We start from the raw sequence: 14,778 nt of genomic DNA on the forward strand, positions 1-14,778 counted from the left end.
CGCTGTCAGCCTCGGCCAGTGAGGGCTGATGCCCCCAGGGAGATGGAGGCTGACCTCTCACGGCAGGCCTGACAACCGGAGTCCGCCAGCCACTTCGAATTAGAGGGCCTTTAGGGCCCAGTTCACAGCACCTCAGACCAGACAGCCTGTACAAACAGAATAATCAAGAGACATGGATACAAAGTGCAACCCATCCCTGCAAGTCCAGGCCACAGGCTCCCAAGAGATCCAGTGCGGCCTTTCAATTTGCCTACCAAAAACTGTGCAGCCATGGTACCATATTAAACAGTCAGCCACAAAGCTTTCACGTGACCTAATAAGTGACAGGGCTTGCAAAAGAGCCACTTCCTCCCGTGGGGCCTGCGTTGTCCCTCAGGAGGCACAGAGACTTCTCTGCCCTGCACCACATTTAACACTGATGACAAGGGATGGCCCTTGGTCTCATCTGCTCCAAGAACAGCAGCAGGTCCTTCCAGGGGGCTCGCTCAGGGTGGGGAGAGTGGTGCGGACACCAGGCTGGCCAACACCTCCCCCAAGGGTAAATGCCAAGACCATCCATGCTGGCGGGGCCTCAGGCCACAGTCACTGACCCTCACTGACATGGGACTGGCAGGACCCCACCTTTGGAATCCTTTTCTCTTTCCTCTTCTTCACCCACTAGTTCTCCATGTAAAAGACTAATCTTTCATCAACTCCAAGAGTAAGAAAGTGTGTTCTATAATGATCCATCCGATGAGCCCTGGGGGCCCTGCTATTCATATGCCCGGCAGCACCCAAGAGGTAGGAGATGCAGCCCAATTCTCAGGGGGTCTGGCATCCACTCTGACTTGGAGGAACTTCCTTTAGCCTGTTTTAACAGAACTGGCTGACAATTCCAGATAAACAACAAGAATCACTAGGCCAAAGAAGGCCCTCCATCCTTCTTCCTCAACAAAAAATGTTAAAGCAAGTTCATTGATGCTAGGACTTGAATCAAGGGCAAACTGTGAATCCATCAATTGAGAAAACTAAGGGAGAGAAACGGGTTCGTGGTAAATGAGGTGGGCATACTCTGCCTCCAGTTCCTTTTATTGGAACGACTGATCTCTTTAGAATTGAAGGACTCACTGCACACTCTCTCACCTGCTCCTCCCCCCAAACCTACACGAAGCCAGAGCAGAGATTCTCCTCTTGGGAGGCCACCTGGGACTGCGCCCAGGGTCACACAGCTGTTTACCCTGTCCAAGTTGGCTGGCAACTCATCCATTTTTTTTTTTTTCTGTTCAGGGATGATTCTTTCAAGAGACAGCATGATATTATTTAAAAGACTGGTAAAACACACTCTAATTAATACATTTTAAAAAGAAAAAGTGTGCAACTAGAGATTATCACACTAAGTGAAGTAAGTCAGAAAGAGAAAGACAAATACCATATGATTAGCCCTTATACATGGAATCTAAGATATGACACACATGAACCTATCTATGGAAGAGAAATGGAATCACGTACATAGAGAACAGGCTGGTGGTTGCCAAGGGGGAGGGTTGGGGGAGGGATGGAGTGGCAGGTTGGGTTAGCAGATGCAAACTATTATATATAGAATGGATGAAAAACAAGGTTCTACTGTATAGCACAGGGAACTATATTCAATATCCTATGATAAACCATAATGGAAAAGAATATTAAAAAAAGAATGTATATATAAATATATATGTATAATTTAATCACTGCTGTACAGCAGTAATTAACACAACATTGTAAATCAATTATACTTCAATTAAAAAAATAAAAAGAAAAAGTGAACGATACATACCTTGGATGTTCAACAATTTTTTTTAAAGGCATGAAAAACTACACATGCAAATGTGTTGCCCCATATTTCAATAATACACATATTCTCCAAGCTTCAAATAATCATTACAGGAACTTTGGGGAAATGGAATGGAACGTGGTCTTTGGACACCCAATATGAATAGGTACTGACTCAGTCTTGGGACGTGGGGTGGCCTTTGGGGCAGGAGGAATATCACATCCCAGGACACAGTCCATCATGTGGTCTCTTCCACAGTCCAGACATGCCAGGCCAGCTCCAAGCTTCCTATAATATCCAGGGGAGGGGGACTTCCCTGGTGGTCCAGTGGGTAAGACTCTGTGCTCCCAATGCAGGGGGCCTGGGTTCGATCCCTGGTCGGGGATCCTGCAGGCATGCCGCAACTAAGAAGACCTCATGCCAATAGTAAAAAAGAGCCTGCATGCCACAACAAAGATCCCGCGTGCTGCAACTAAGACCCGGCAAGCCATAAATAAATAAATATTTTTAAAAATATCCAGGGGAGCCCCATGTCATAGACAATTTTAAAATGGAACCACAGAGATAATCTGGGTAAATCACGGGTGTGTCGGGCCCAGGGGCAGCAAAGCTGGAGTCTTCACAGCGGTAGCAACGCTCAAGGTGGCAGGGGCAGCACCAGGACACCCACTCCTAAACTCACCTCAGTAACTGAGAAACTGAATCTCACAGAGGGATGGGTTTGGCGGTCTGTTCACACCCATCCCTAGCATCATGTGAAACTCTGCTGATCTAATAAAACAACTGAATGAAACACTGAGCAGAAAAGAAAATGAATTTCAGCGGTCTCCTTTTAAACTTCCTAAAAGTTAATACTGCATCTTATGCATGCATATTCACTCAGACATCAAATAGCCATCATACTTATAAGGAAAACTATGGAAGAATAAACTAAGCTCAAACAGAAAATAGTTCTTTGCAAGGAGAAACTCAAGTTCAAACCCAGAAAATGAGTTTACTTTAGACTTATCTACTTAAAGCAAGAGTGATGTATTTAGAACTTGCATTAGCATGAATGTACATTTGACTTCTCAGAATGTGAGATGGTGGATAGCAGAAATCTAATGGCAAGCACTAGGGGTTTGTGGGATCCTGCAACTTTACTAGATAAGGACTTGGAGACATGGGAGGTTAACTTTCTCCTTTTCTCACGAGTGGCCTAGAGCATGACAGGGCCATGCCACGTCCAGGGTGGCTGGCTGTGGCCAATGCAGGAGGAAATGCAGGGTCTACTCCCTCTTAATCCCAGTCTTTACCAGAGCCCTCCCTCCTACCACAAAATACTGTGTGTAAACCAGCCAGCTAAACACACCTCGACAACATGGGCAGGTAATAAAGCAGCATCAGCCCCTATCTCATTATCAGAATTTGAAAGACTTGTTTTCAACCCATATACCCATTCTGTTACTATGAATGGTAAAGAACTCCATCCCCAAAGAGTAGAGAAGGCAGTTCCTTCCTGGCCTGCTCTGTCACATCTGTCACATCTGTGTTAATGTCATCTTTTTCTTGGTCTGACACACGGACTGCTTGGGGGATGCAGTAGTCTGCCAAGGGCAAATGAAACTCTGCTTCCAAGTTTCAAGGGTAAAATATTTTCAAATTGGATATACTATAAAAAGGAACCAGCATGTTTTGTTTCCTTTCAAATGCCTATGGATCTCAGGATTCCCTCTGAGTAGGATATTCTGTGTTCCTCCTCAGGGATGGACAGCTTCCAAAAGGATCAGGTACCTCCCGTCTTTTAATTGAGTGGCACTTCTCCTGTAGCCATTTAAAGTGCTCCAAGAGAAGCACAAAGCTGGAAAACAATTTCCATTTGCCCCTTTGAAATCAATAGCTTGATTTACATGCATTTTCAACAGAATAAGAAGTATAAAGAAATATCCAGTCATAGCATTTGGACAGTTGTCTAGTAGAAGACTTATTCCCTTCAAGGTGTGATCTTTCCCTTCAGCATCTGGGCTCCACAAGGAACCTGGGGAGGACACCTTAACTAGACCCCTAGATGGTCATCCAAGCCCTGGGACACACACACATCCCCCCTCACCTTGGCAAGACAACCCTCCCCACATGAGCTCGCCTCTCTAGACTCACTAGGAACTTTCTGACGAATAACATGGCACACACTTAAAATCAGATTAAGCACATTTAAGTGAAAAGCACAGTTGCCTCTTTTCTCCCGTTTTCATTTTCTTCAGGTAAAGACACACAGAGGAATTAAACATTTGCTTTTCTCCATCAGAGAAACTCTGAGGCCAATAACCCTGGCAAGGCAGGCAAATAAACCCCCTGGGAGGTGCCACTGACAGAGTCCCGGGGTTTAAGTCAGTAGTTGTCAAACCCAAAAGAAAGCATTATTGGGGGATGTGGGCATTTCCACTGGCTATCCTGGCCGGCACCATCACACCCTCACCAGGACCAAGATGTAGGCAGGAGTTCCATGAGGGCAAGTCGCTGCTCCCCAAGCCAACACTCTCCCTTCTGTGGTCTGAGGAGGCATTGAATCTTCCGACTAGGACCAACCATCACTCTCCAAAGACATGGAGCCAGTAAAGCAATCTCTCTGCCCCACGGAGGGAGACCCATTCTGGAAGCCACAACCTCTGGCTATTCAAAGCATGTGCTTCCTTCTGTGTCCATTCCTTGGGCGATGGGCACACGGAGACGCGGGGCACACACGCACAGACCCCCAGTTTGGGGATCCTTCATCCTTTCCCAAGGTGGCTCAGGTAGAGGACCGCCAAGATGCATTTAGCACGCCCCCTGCTGGCCCCTCGGGAGCTGACTCAGCCTTTATTCTCTGGGCCTAAGACAGGAATTAAATGACCTTAACACCCAAAGGGAACAAAAAGAAAAGCCAAGGCAATTTCGGCTTCCCAGAATCAGAAAATGTGATGTTCTAACCATAAAAAGGGGATGAAGAGGCTTTAAAGGGTTTTTGAAATGTTTTAGGAAATCAGTGGTTACTATCTCAAGATTTAGTGAGAACACTTGAATTTGTATTTTCACGAGTACTACAGTGAGTTAAACCAGAAACACTATAATGAATACTTTCACAGGTCTACAAGTGAAAAGGATATGTGGCCAGAGTTCATAGCACAGAGGCTTAAAAACCAATTTTCGTAGGACTGATGCTACTTCAAGTACACAAAAAATTTCGGCAATGACTTAAGAGGTCAAGTAGCAACTGTTATGCAGCAGGGGCAAAGTCGCTGAAAAGATGAAAAGACACACATTTGGAGACAATTCTGCTACAAGCCTTTCTGTCTCATGCAGCCTTGCCACTGTGAATAAATCTGGCACCTTCAGGAGGTGACAGGCCATGCACACACAGCTGCTTCAGAGGGACATGCCCCTCCCCTTCTCCACAAGGGGAGAACAGACAGTTCAGCTTTTTGGTGACTTTCGTGCTGGCCTCCACCAGGGCTGAGGGCCTCCACACAGGACTCAGGCTGAGACCCACACAAGGCAAGACTCCATAATGCAATGGTTTCCATCTACTGCCACCTTGAATGCCAAGGCCTAAGGTGAAGCCCTGCTTTCCTGTTTTCTTCCCACCAATCCAGGGTTTTTGAAAGCTTATCTTCCTGACCAGACTCAAACTTTTGCATGGTCTGTGGTATTAAATTCCTTACAGACCCAATATGACCACACTAATAATTTAAGGATGCTTCTTTGAACCAATGAGGAAGAGTCATTAATTATTAAATACACGAATGTCAATATTTTTGTCCCTTACTGAATATCCTTTTGATAGGCTTAAGTAGATATACAGACTGTCTTGGGAACTTGCTTACTTCTGTTCTCATCACAGTCAGTACTAATGGAATACTCACACACACAGTAAGACTGGCATGCTGCTCGAATTTAGGAGGAGAAATTTCCCCAGAACTTTGTGTGCCATACAGGTAGGTCCCAGCCTCTGCACTCTCAACCCTCTTCAGACGTTAAGCTGGCCTTCAACCTGGTGGGCCGCACAGCTGCTACGGTAAGGAAAGGAAAGGCAGGGAGGGCCCCAGAGAAGCTGTCACCCCTTTCTCCAGGGCAAGTTGCTCCCAGGCCCATCCTACTTGGGGGGGAGGGGGGCAGGGAGAGGAGCTGATGGAGAGGAAGAAGACCCGCAGATTTTCCTGAAGCAATCAAGGCCCTTGAAGATCTAGGCCACACTGTCTACCTCTTCCTGAACACATCATTCTGCCACCTCGAATACAATGTCTTTTAAAATTTTTCATCTCATGGCTCACTTTCAATCATAAAGATAAAGCCAAGCAATAACCACTTAAGTGTCATGCATGACTTTCCCCTGGATCCTTGTGATGTGGATGAAGTGATTCCCAGATCCGTGGGGATCTAACAAGTTTCCCTCCAGGCACTCTCGAATCTATTCATTCTCAAGCCAAGAAATAAAAATAAAAATCGTTTTCACCTGTGTAAGGCTGGCGAGTTCACAGAGCAGAGGGAAATCTATTTTGTGGCAGAGTCTCAAAAGGCTGCAAGAGCTGCACGGGAGGAGGGTGCACTTGGGTGGTTGTGTCCAATGAAGGAAAGTTTTTGTTAATGATGACATCACTGACATCTCCCGAATTTAAAGGAGCACTTAGAGCACAGCAGATGCGATCTCCCCCCCTCCAGTGAGAAGATAACAGGGAAGGCCTCCGGGTTCACAGCCAAATTGCATTAACGGTTCGTCCGCTGTCCAGACAGACCCAGTGGAACGAGCGAGCGGCGTACCGGGCCGCGGTGGCCCACGCAGCCGGGGCAACCGGCCGGCGGCCTCGCGCGCTGCTGCCGGGCCGTGCCCGAGCGTCCACTGGCGCCCCGGGACTCCGGCGCGCCCACACGGACCGAGGGGCCGGTGTCCCCGCGCCCGTCATCACGTTCCAGTGCATATGGCTCAGGGTCCCGGAGGAGACACCGTCGGCGACCCAGCGAGAGCGCCGCGCCCTGCCCCGAGACCCGCGCCGGGCCGGAGTCGGTGGCCGCGGCGCCCGCGGGGTCCAGAGCCGAGCCCGCAATGCAGACGCGCCGGCGAGCCCCACGAACCCCGCGCCCTCGCGGCCCGGTACAGGGGCTGCCCGGCCTCTGCGCCCACCTGCTCCGCCGCAAAGCCGCGGAGGCATCCGGCGCCGCGCTGGGACAGACCGCGCACCTACCCGGACCGCGGCCCCGGCCCCACCGCCGCCGGCAGCACCGCGGCCAGCGGCGTCTCACCTGCCGCGCCGTGCCTCTCCGCTCGGCCAGCCCGCAGCGCCTCAGTCGCCGCTACCCGACTTCCATTTTCTCTCGCTTTAAGGAAAATCGGATCAGCTGTTTCTCGCGCTCCGGCTCCGCTACCCCCTCCCCAGCTGCCGCTCGCGGTCCGGGGGCCTCTCCACCCCCGCCTCCTCCCGCGCTCCGCTCCGCCCCTCGCGCCCCTCCGCTCCGCCCGCGGCCGCGCGCGCCCCCTGACGTCACCGGCCGAAGCCGCGCCCCGCCCCCTCCCCGCGTGGACGTGCGCGCACCCCGCCCCCGCCCTGCCGGCCGGCTCCGAGCGCGCGTGCTCGCAGCAACCACTCGAGCAGAGACCGGGAATCCCGGGAGAGCGCGGGGCGCCCCGCGCCCGCGTCCCCGCGCCCGCGCTAGCTCTTCCAGGTGCCCCTTGGCACCTGCCTCCAGGACTGCAGGAGACGCTGCTTAAATAACCTTCCTTTGCCCGTCTGCCTGCCTCGCACTGTCTGCGCCCACCTTCATCATTTCTTGCTTTCTGCTCACGCTTTTTTCCTCAGAATCCCAAACTTTCTCCCACCCGTCCTGTCTCGGCTCCATTCCCGAGACCTGCTTCGGGGCCAGTGCATCACATCTCATCTGAAGCTGGTCTCTTTGCCTCTTCAACCGGTTCTCTGACCTTTCCCCATTTCTTGCCTTCCTCTTAAAAGTATTTTCACACCACAACTTCGGACGGTTCCTTTCTCTGATGCCAAGGCCGGCCCGCTGCCTTCTGCCTACCCTCACATTACCCTCTCGGTGTAACCACACCCCCCCTTCTAAATAATGTTATATTACAAGTTACTAATGCCATCCTCATGCATTTCTTGACAATCGTTTCACTCTTAGTTTAGGACTTCTTGCTTGGTTTTTAATATTATGCACACATATCTGTTAATTACTAAATATATATCATTTTTAGTAATTTATTTGACTTCTTAAATTAATATACAGTAAAATTGACTTTATTTTTTTGGATATACAGCCCTGTGAGTTTTCAAACACCAGTTTGGATGCGTGTAACTCACTAGTACAATTAGGATACATCATCCCAAGGACTCCCTCTTGTTGCCCTTCTATAGCCACACCCTCCCCAAACCCTAATATGTTCTGACATATGGCAACCACTGATTTATTCTCCATTGCTGTAGTTTTGTCTTTTCGAGAATGTTATACACATAGAATTATGCAATATGCAGCATTTTGAAACTGACTTTATTCATTCACCATTATGCCTTTGAGATTCACCCATGTTTATCGATAGTTCTTTTTATTGTTGGATGCTATCCCATTATTTGTACCGCGTTTTGTTTATTCATCCATTAAAGGTTTCTTGTTTGGGCAGTTGTGAATAGGTGTTCTACAAACAGTTGCATGCAGAGCTTTGTATGGACAAGTTTTCAAATCAGGTGGGTAAATACGTTGGAGTACCATGCTAGGTCTTTTGGTAAACTTGTTTATCGTTATAGGAACCCTAAAAACAGTTTTCCAGAGTGTTTACACATTTTCATAACCACCAGCAATGTATGAGAGTCCCACTTTCCTGAATCCTTGCCAGCACTTGGTATTTGCTGTATATTAGGCATTCTCTTAGGTGTGGAGAGATTTAATTGTTGCTTTAATTTTCAGTTCCCTAATGGAAAATAATGTGGGGCATCGTTTCACTTGCTTATTTGCTACCTGTTTATCTTCTTTGGTGACATGTTTGTTCACATCTTTTGCCCATTTTTAAATTGATTCTTTTCTTATTGTTGAGTTTTAAGAGTTCTTTGTATATTTTGGATAGAAGTACCTTATATGATATGTTTTGCAAATATTTACTGTCAGTGTGAGGCTTGTCTTTTCATTCTCATGTCAGTGTCTTTTGCCGAGCAGAATTTTTTAACTTTAATAAAGTCTAACTTGGCACTTGTTTTTCTCTTAGAGATCATACATTTGGTATCATATCTAAATACATCACCAAACTGTAGGTCACATAGATTTAAGTCTATGTTTTCTTCTTGAAGTTTTATAGTTTTACATTTTACATTTAGGTCCATGATCCATCTTTGTTTAATCTTGGTGTATGGTCTGTGTGTGTCAATTTTCTTTTTTGCATGTGAATGTTCAGTGGTTCCAGCATCATTTGTTGCAAAAAAATCATTTCCCTGTGAATTGCCTTTGCTCCTTTGTCAAAGATCAGTTGACTATATTTGTGTTGGTCTGTTCTATTGCACTGATCCATGTATCCTTTCTTTGACCAATAATGTCACACTGTGTTGATTACTATAGCTTTGTAGTAAGTCTTGAAGTTCAGTAGTGTCATTCTTCTGATGTTTTTTTTTAGTATCATGTTTGCTATTCTGGTTCTTCTGCCTTTTCATATAAACTTTAGAATCAGTTTGTAGGTAGCTACAAAATAGCTTGTTTGGATTTTGATTGGGATTCCACTGAATCTGTAGATCAAGTCTGGAAAAATTGACATGTTAACAATATTGAGTCGTCCAGTCCATGAATATGAAATAACTATTTATTTAGATCATCTTTGAATTTTTCAGCAATGTTTTATAGTTTTCTATATAAAAGTCCCATACATATTTTGTTAGAGTTACTTTTAAGTATTTTATTTTATGGAGCTATTGTAAATGATATTGTTTTTTAATTTCTAATTTCAGTAGTTCATTGCTGGAATATAGGAAAGCAGTTGGCTTTTGTATATTAACCTTATATCTTGCAACCTTGCTGTACTTGCTTCAGGAATGTTTTTGAGCATTCTTTGGAATTTTCTACTAGAATATTGTCACTTACTAATAGAGACAGTTTTATTTCTTCCCTTCCTATCTGTATAAGTTTTCTTATCTTACTGAACTAGCTAGGACTTCCAGTATTATGTGGACTAGGAGTGATAAAAGAGGACATGCTTACCTTGTTCCTGATTTTAGGAGGAAGCATCCAGTTTCTCACCATGAAGTATGATGTTAGCTGTAGGATTTGCTGCATATTCTTTTTAAAAAATTAATTAATTGATTGATTGATTTTTGGCTGCATTGGGTCTTCGTTGCTGCACCCAGGCTTTCTCTAGTTGCGGCAAGCAGGGGCTACTCATCGTTGTGGTGCGTGGGCTTCTCATTGTGGTGGCTTCTCTTGTTGCAGAACACAGGCTCTAGGAGTTTGGGCTTCAGTAGTTGTGGCCTGTGGGCTCTCGAGCACAGGCTCAGTAGTTGTGGTGCACGGGCTTAGTTGCTCTGTGGCATGTGGGATCTTCCCGGACCAGGGTTCAAACCTATGTCCCTTGCATTGACAAGCGGATTCTTAACCACTGCACCACCAGGGAAGCCCCACATTCTTTATTAAATTGAGAAAGTTTCTCTCTATTCCTAGTTTACCGAGGGTTTTTTTAAAATGAATGGGTGTGAATTTTGTCAGATGCTTTTTCTGCATCTAATGATAGGATTGTGTGATTTTTTTTCTTCAGCCTGTTGATGTGATGGATTACTTGTCTGACTTTAGAACATTGAGCATTCTTGCATACCCGGGATAAATCCCACTTGGTCGTGGTTTATATTTGCTTTTATATATGGTTGGATTCATTCTTCTTGTTTTGATATTGGGGTAATGCTGGCTTCATAGGACGAGTTTATTTTTATTGATATAGACCTATTTACCTATTTGTTACCTATTTGTTACCTGTTAGTTCTTGCATACATTTTGATAGTTGTGTCTTTCAAATCCATTTCTTCTAAATATTCAAATTTGTAAGTATAGGGTTGTTTATTGTAATTCTTTATTTTTTTCATGTTCATGAAGTCAGGAGGAATTAACCTTCTTTCATTTCTGATATTGAAAAACTGTGTCCAATATCTTTTTTTCTTAGTTAGATTGGGACAATTTTATAAATTTTAGTGATCTTTTCAAAGAATCAGCTTTAGGTTTTGTTAATTTTCTCTATTGTTTTTCTGTTTTTAATTTCATTTATTTCTTCTCTCATTTTTATTATTTCTTTTTTTTCCTGCTTGCTTTAGGTTTAAATTGTTCGTCTCTCTAGTATACTAAGGTACACTAGAGCTTGTTGTTTTTTTTCTTTCTTCTTTTCCATTTAATGCCATAAATTTTGCTCTAAGCACTGCTTTTCATTGCATACAACAAATTTTGATAAGATGTGTTTCCACTTTTGTTTCATTCAACATATTTTAATTACACTTGAGAGTTCCTCTTTGACCCAAATATTTTTAGAAGTATATCGTTTAGTTTCCAAATAACTGGAGATTTTCAGCTACCCTTCTGTTTTTGATTTCTAGGTTAATTCATTTGTGGTCCAAGAATATACTGTGTATGATTTCTACTTTTCTGTAATTTGTTAATGTATGTTTTATGGCCCCAAATGTGGTCTTTGTTGATGAATATTCCATGCGAGCTTGGGGAGAATGCATATCATGCTGTCTTGGATAGAGTATTTGTAAATGTCAGTTAGATAAAGGTGATTGAATGTGCTGTTCAGGCCAACTGCATCCTTATTGATTTGCTGCCTATTTGAGCTATCAATTTTGGAAAAAGGACCTTTGAAGTCTTTAATTATAATAGTAGATGGGTCCATTTCCTTTTTCAGGTTTATCAATTTTTGTCTCACATATTTTGATGCTCTGTTGTTAGGTGCAAACACGTATAGGATTATTTTATCTTCCTGGAGAAATGGCCTCGTTGTGATTATGTAGTTTCCCCCTCCTTTATTCCTAATAATGTCCCTTGTCCTCAAGTCTGTTTTGTCTGAAATTAATTTAGCTACTCCAGTTTTCTTTTGATTAGGGCTAGCATGGTATATCTTTCTTCACACTTTTACTTTGTTTTAAATATTTATTTATTTATTTATTTGGCTGCGTAGGGTCTTAGTTGTGGCAGGCAGGCTTCTTAGTTGCAGCTCTCCAGCTCCTTAGTTGTGGCATGCAAACCCTTAGTTGTGGCATGCATGTGGGATCTAGTTCCCCAACCAGGGATCGAACCCAGGCCCCCTGCATTGGGAGCGCAGAGTCCTATCCAGTGCTCCATCAGGAAGTCCCACCTTTACTTTTAACCGAACAGACTTTGGTTTAATGTGGCCTTCTTGTAGACACGTAGTGAGGTCTTGTTTTGTTACCATTTTGGCAACATCTGTCTTCTAATTGATGTGCTTAAACCATTCATATTTAACATGATTATTGATACATTTAGATTGATATCAACCATGTTTGTAATGATTTTCTACTGGTTGCCTGTGGCTTATTTTTCTGCCCATTCCAGTTTTAATTGAGCATTTTATATGATTCCACTTTATCTGTTCTCTTAGAGTATCAATTATACCTCTTTTAAGAATTTTTAGTTGTTCTAGAATTTACAATATACCCTTTCACTAATTTATGTACACCTTCCAATAAAAATATTAATCTTCACATGTAGTAATGACATCTTATAACAATGTGTTTCCAATCCCCACTCTCATTCCTTGTGATGTTGCTGTCATTCACTCACTTATCCATATGTGTAATTTCCTAATACTTTGGTACTAGTATTGCTTTAAATGGTTATCTTTTAGATCAATCAAGAATAAGAAAAATTAAATATTTTATTATACTTTCATTAATTCCTTAAACAATACTCTTCCCTTCTTTTTGTAGATCCAAGTTTCTGACTTATGTAATCTTCCTTCTGTCTGAAAAAAATCTTTTAACATTTCCTGAAGGATAGGTCTGATGGTGAATTGCCTCAGCTTTTGTTTGCCTGAGAAAGTCTTTAATTTCTTCTTCCCTTTTTTATTGAAGTATAGTTGACTTACAATATTATATTAGGTTCAGGTGTAAAACATAGAGATTCAATATTTTTATAGATTACATAACATACAAAGTTATTACAAAATGTTGACTATATTCCCTGTTCTGTACATTACATCCTTGTAACTTATTTGTTTTATAACTGGTAGTTTGTACCTCTTAATCCCCTTCATCTATTTTGCCCCCTCCCACTCATCTCTTTTCTGGTAGCCACTAATTTGTTCTCTGTATCTGTGAGTCTGTTTCTGTTTTGTTATATTTGCTCATTTATTTTGTTTTCCAGATTCCACATATGAGTAAAAACATACAGTATTTGTCTTTCTCTTTCTGACTTATTTCACTAAGTATAATACCTTCTAGGTCCATCCATGTTGTTGTAAGTGGCAAGATTTCTTTCTTTTTTATGGCGGAGTAATATTCCTGTGTGTGTGTGTGTGTGTGTGTGTGTGTGTGTGTGTGTGTGTGTGTGTGTATCACATCTTCTTTATCCATTCACCTGTTGATGGGCACTTAGGTTCTTTCCATATCTTGGTTATTATAAATAATGCTGCTGTGAACATTGGGATGCATGTATCTTTTTCAATTAGTGTTTTTGTTTTCTTCATATAAACACCCAGGAGTGGGATTGCTGTATAGTATGGTAGCTCTATTCTTAATTTTTTAAGGAACCTCAATATTGTTCTCCAAGCAGTGGCTGCACCAATTTACATTCTCACCAACAGTGTACTGGGATTCCCTTTTCTCCACATCCTTGTCAACACTTGTTATTTCTTGTCTTTTCGATGATAGCCATTCTGAGGTGTGAGCTGATCTCCTTCACTCTTTAAGGATAATTTTTCTGGGTACAGAATTCTAGATTGTTTGTTTTTGTCTTTCAGTCCAAAAAGCATTTCACTCCACTCTCTTCTTGCTTGCATGATTTATGAAAAGTCTGATGTAATTCTTATCCTTTATCCTTTTTCCTCTAAGGGTAACCATTACCCTTCATCCCCCCTGGTATGGCTTCTTTCAAGATTTTCTCTTTTTTTGTATTTTGAAATTTGACTATGATATATTTAGGTATAGGTTTTGTGTTGTGTTGTGTTGTTTTATCCTGTTTGTTGTTCTTTGAGCTACTTGGATCTATGGTTTGGTGTCTGTTATTAATTTTGTAAAGTTATCAGGTGTTATTACTTCAGCTATTTATTTTGCTCTTTCCTCTCTTTTTTCTACTGCTGATATTCCAGTTACACATATGTTATGATTTTACAGTTATCTCACAGTTCTTAGATGTTCTGTACTTATTTTTTCATTTATTTATCTTTTTGCTTTTAGTTTGGGAAGTTTCTGTTGATTTATACTCAAGCTCACTGATTTTTTTCTCAGCCATGTGAAGTCTACTGATGAACCCATCAAAGATATTCTTCATTTCTGTTATAGTGGATTTTTAATTTTTGGCAGGTCCTTTTGTTTTTTTCTTAGAATGTCCATCTCGCTGCTTACAGTATCCATGTATTTTTGCAGATTATCTATGTTTATTAGAACCTGTATCAGTCAGGGTTCTTAAAAGAAATATATACACCTGGGAGAGAGAGAGAGAAAGATATCAACAAATTGGCTAATGCACTTGTGGGGGCTGGCAAGTATGAAATCTGTAGTGTAGTAGTGTAGACTGGTAGACTGGAACACTTGATTAGGAGCTGATGCTGCAGTCTTGAGACATAATTTCTTCTTCCTAAGGGAAACCTCAGTTTTGCTCTTAAGTCTTTTTAATAGATTGGAGGAGGCCCTTCCACATTTTCAAGGAAAATGTCCTTGACTTAAAGTCAATCGATTATAAAAGTTAGCTGCATGTACAAAATACTTTCACAGCAACACTTATACTAGTGTTTAATTGAATAACTGACTACTATAGCCTAGCCAACTTGACGTATAAAACTAACC

The 14,778-nt window shown here is 42.8% G+C and overlaps 1 protein-coding gene across 5 annotated transcripts in view; it reads right to left on the bottom strand.

The window, feature by feature from the left end:
* LOC131752016 (OTU domain-containing protein 7A) overlaps positions 1-7,239 on the bottom strand; it is a 382,320-nt gene extending 375,081 nt beyond the window's left edge. For 3 of the 5 annotated variants that reach the window (XM_067029451.1, XM_059056030.2, XM_067029453.1), the window contains exon 1: positions 7,043-7,232. The gene's annotated coding sequence lies outside the window, so the exon portion shown is untranslated. Of the gene's footprint in view, positions 1-7,042 lie in introns of all 5 variants that reach the window. The other 2 variants (XM_067029450.1, XM_067029452.1) reach the window with 2 other exon arrangements.
* Positions 7,240-14,778: the final 7,539 nt, after the last annotated feature.

This window comes from Kogia breviceps, chromosome 3, assembly GCF_026419965.1.
Source record: "Kogia breviceps isolate mKogBre1 chromosome 3, mKogBre1 haplotype 1, whole genome shotgun sequence".
Classification (NCBI taxonomy): domain Eukaryota; kingdom Metazoa; phylum Chordata; class Mammalia; order Artiodactyla; family Physeteridae; genus Kogia; species Kogia breviceps.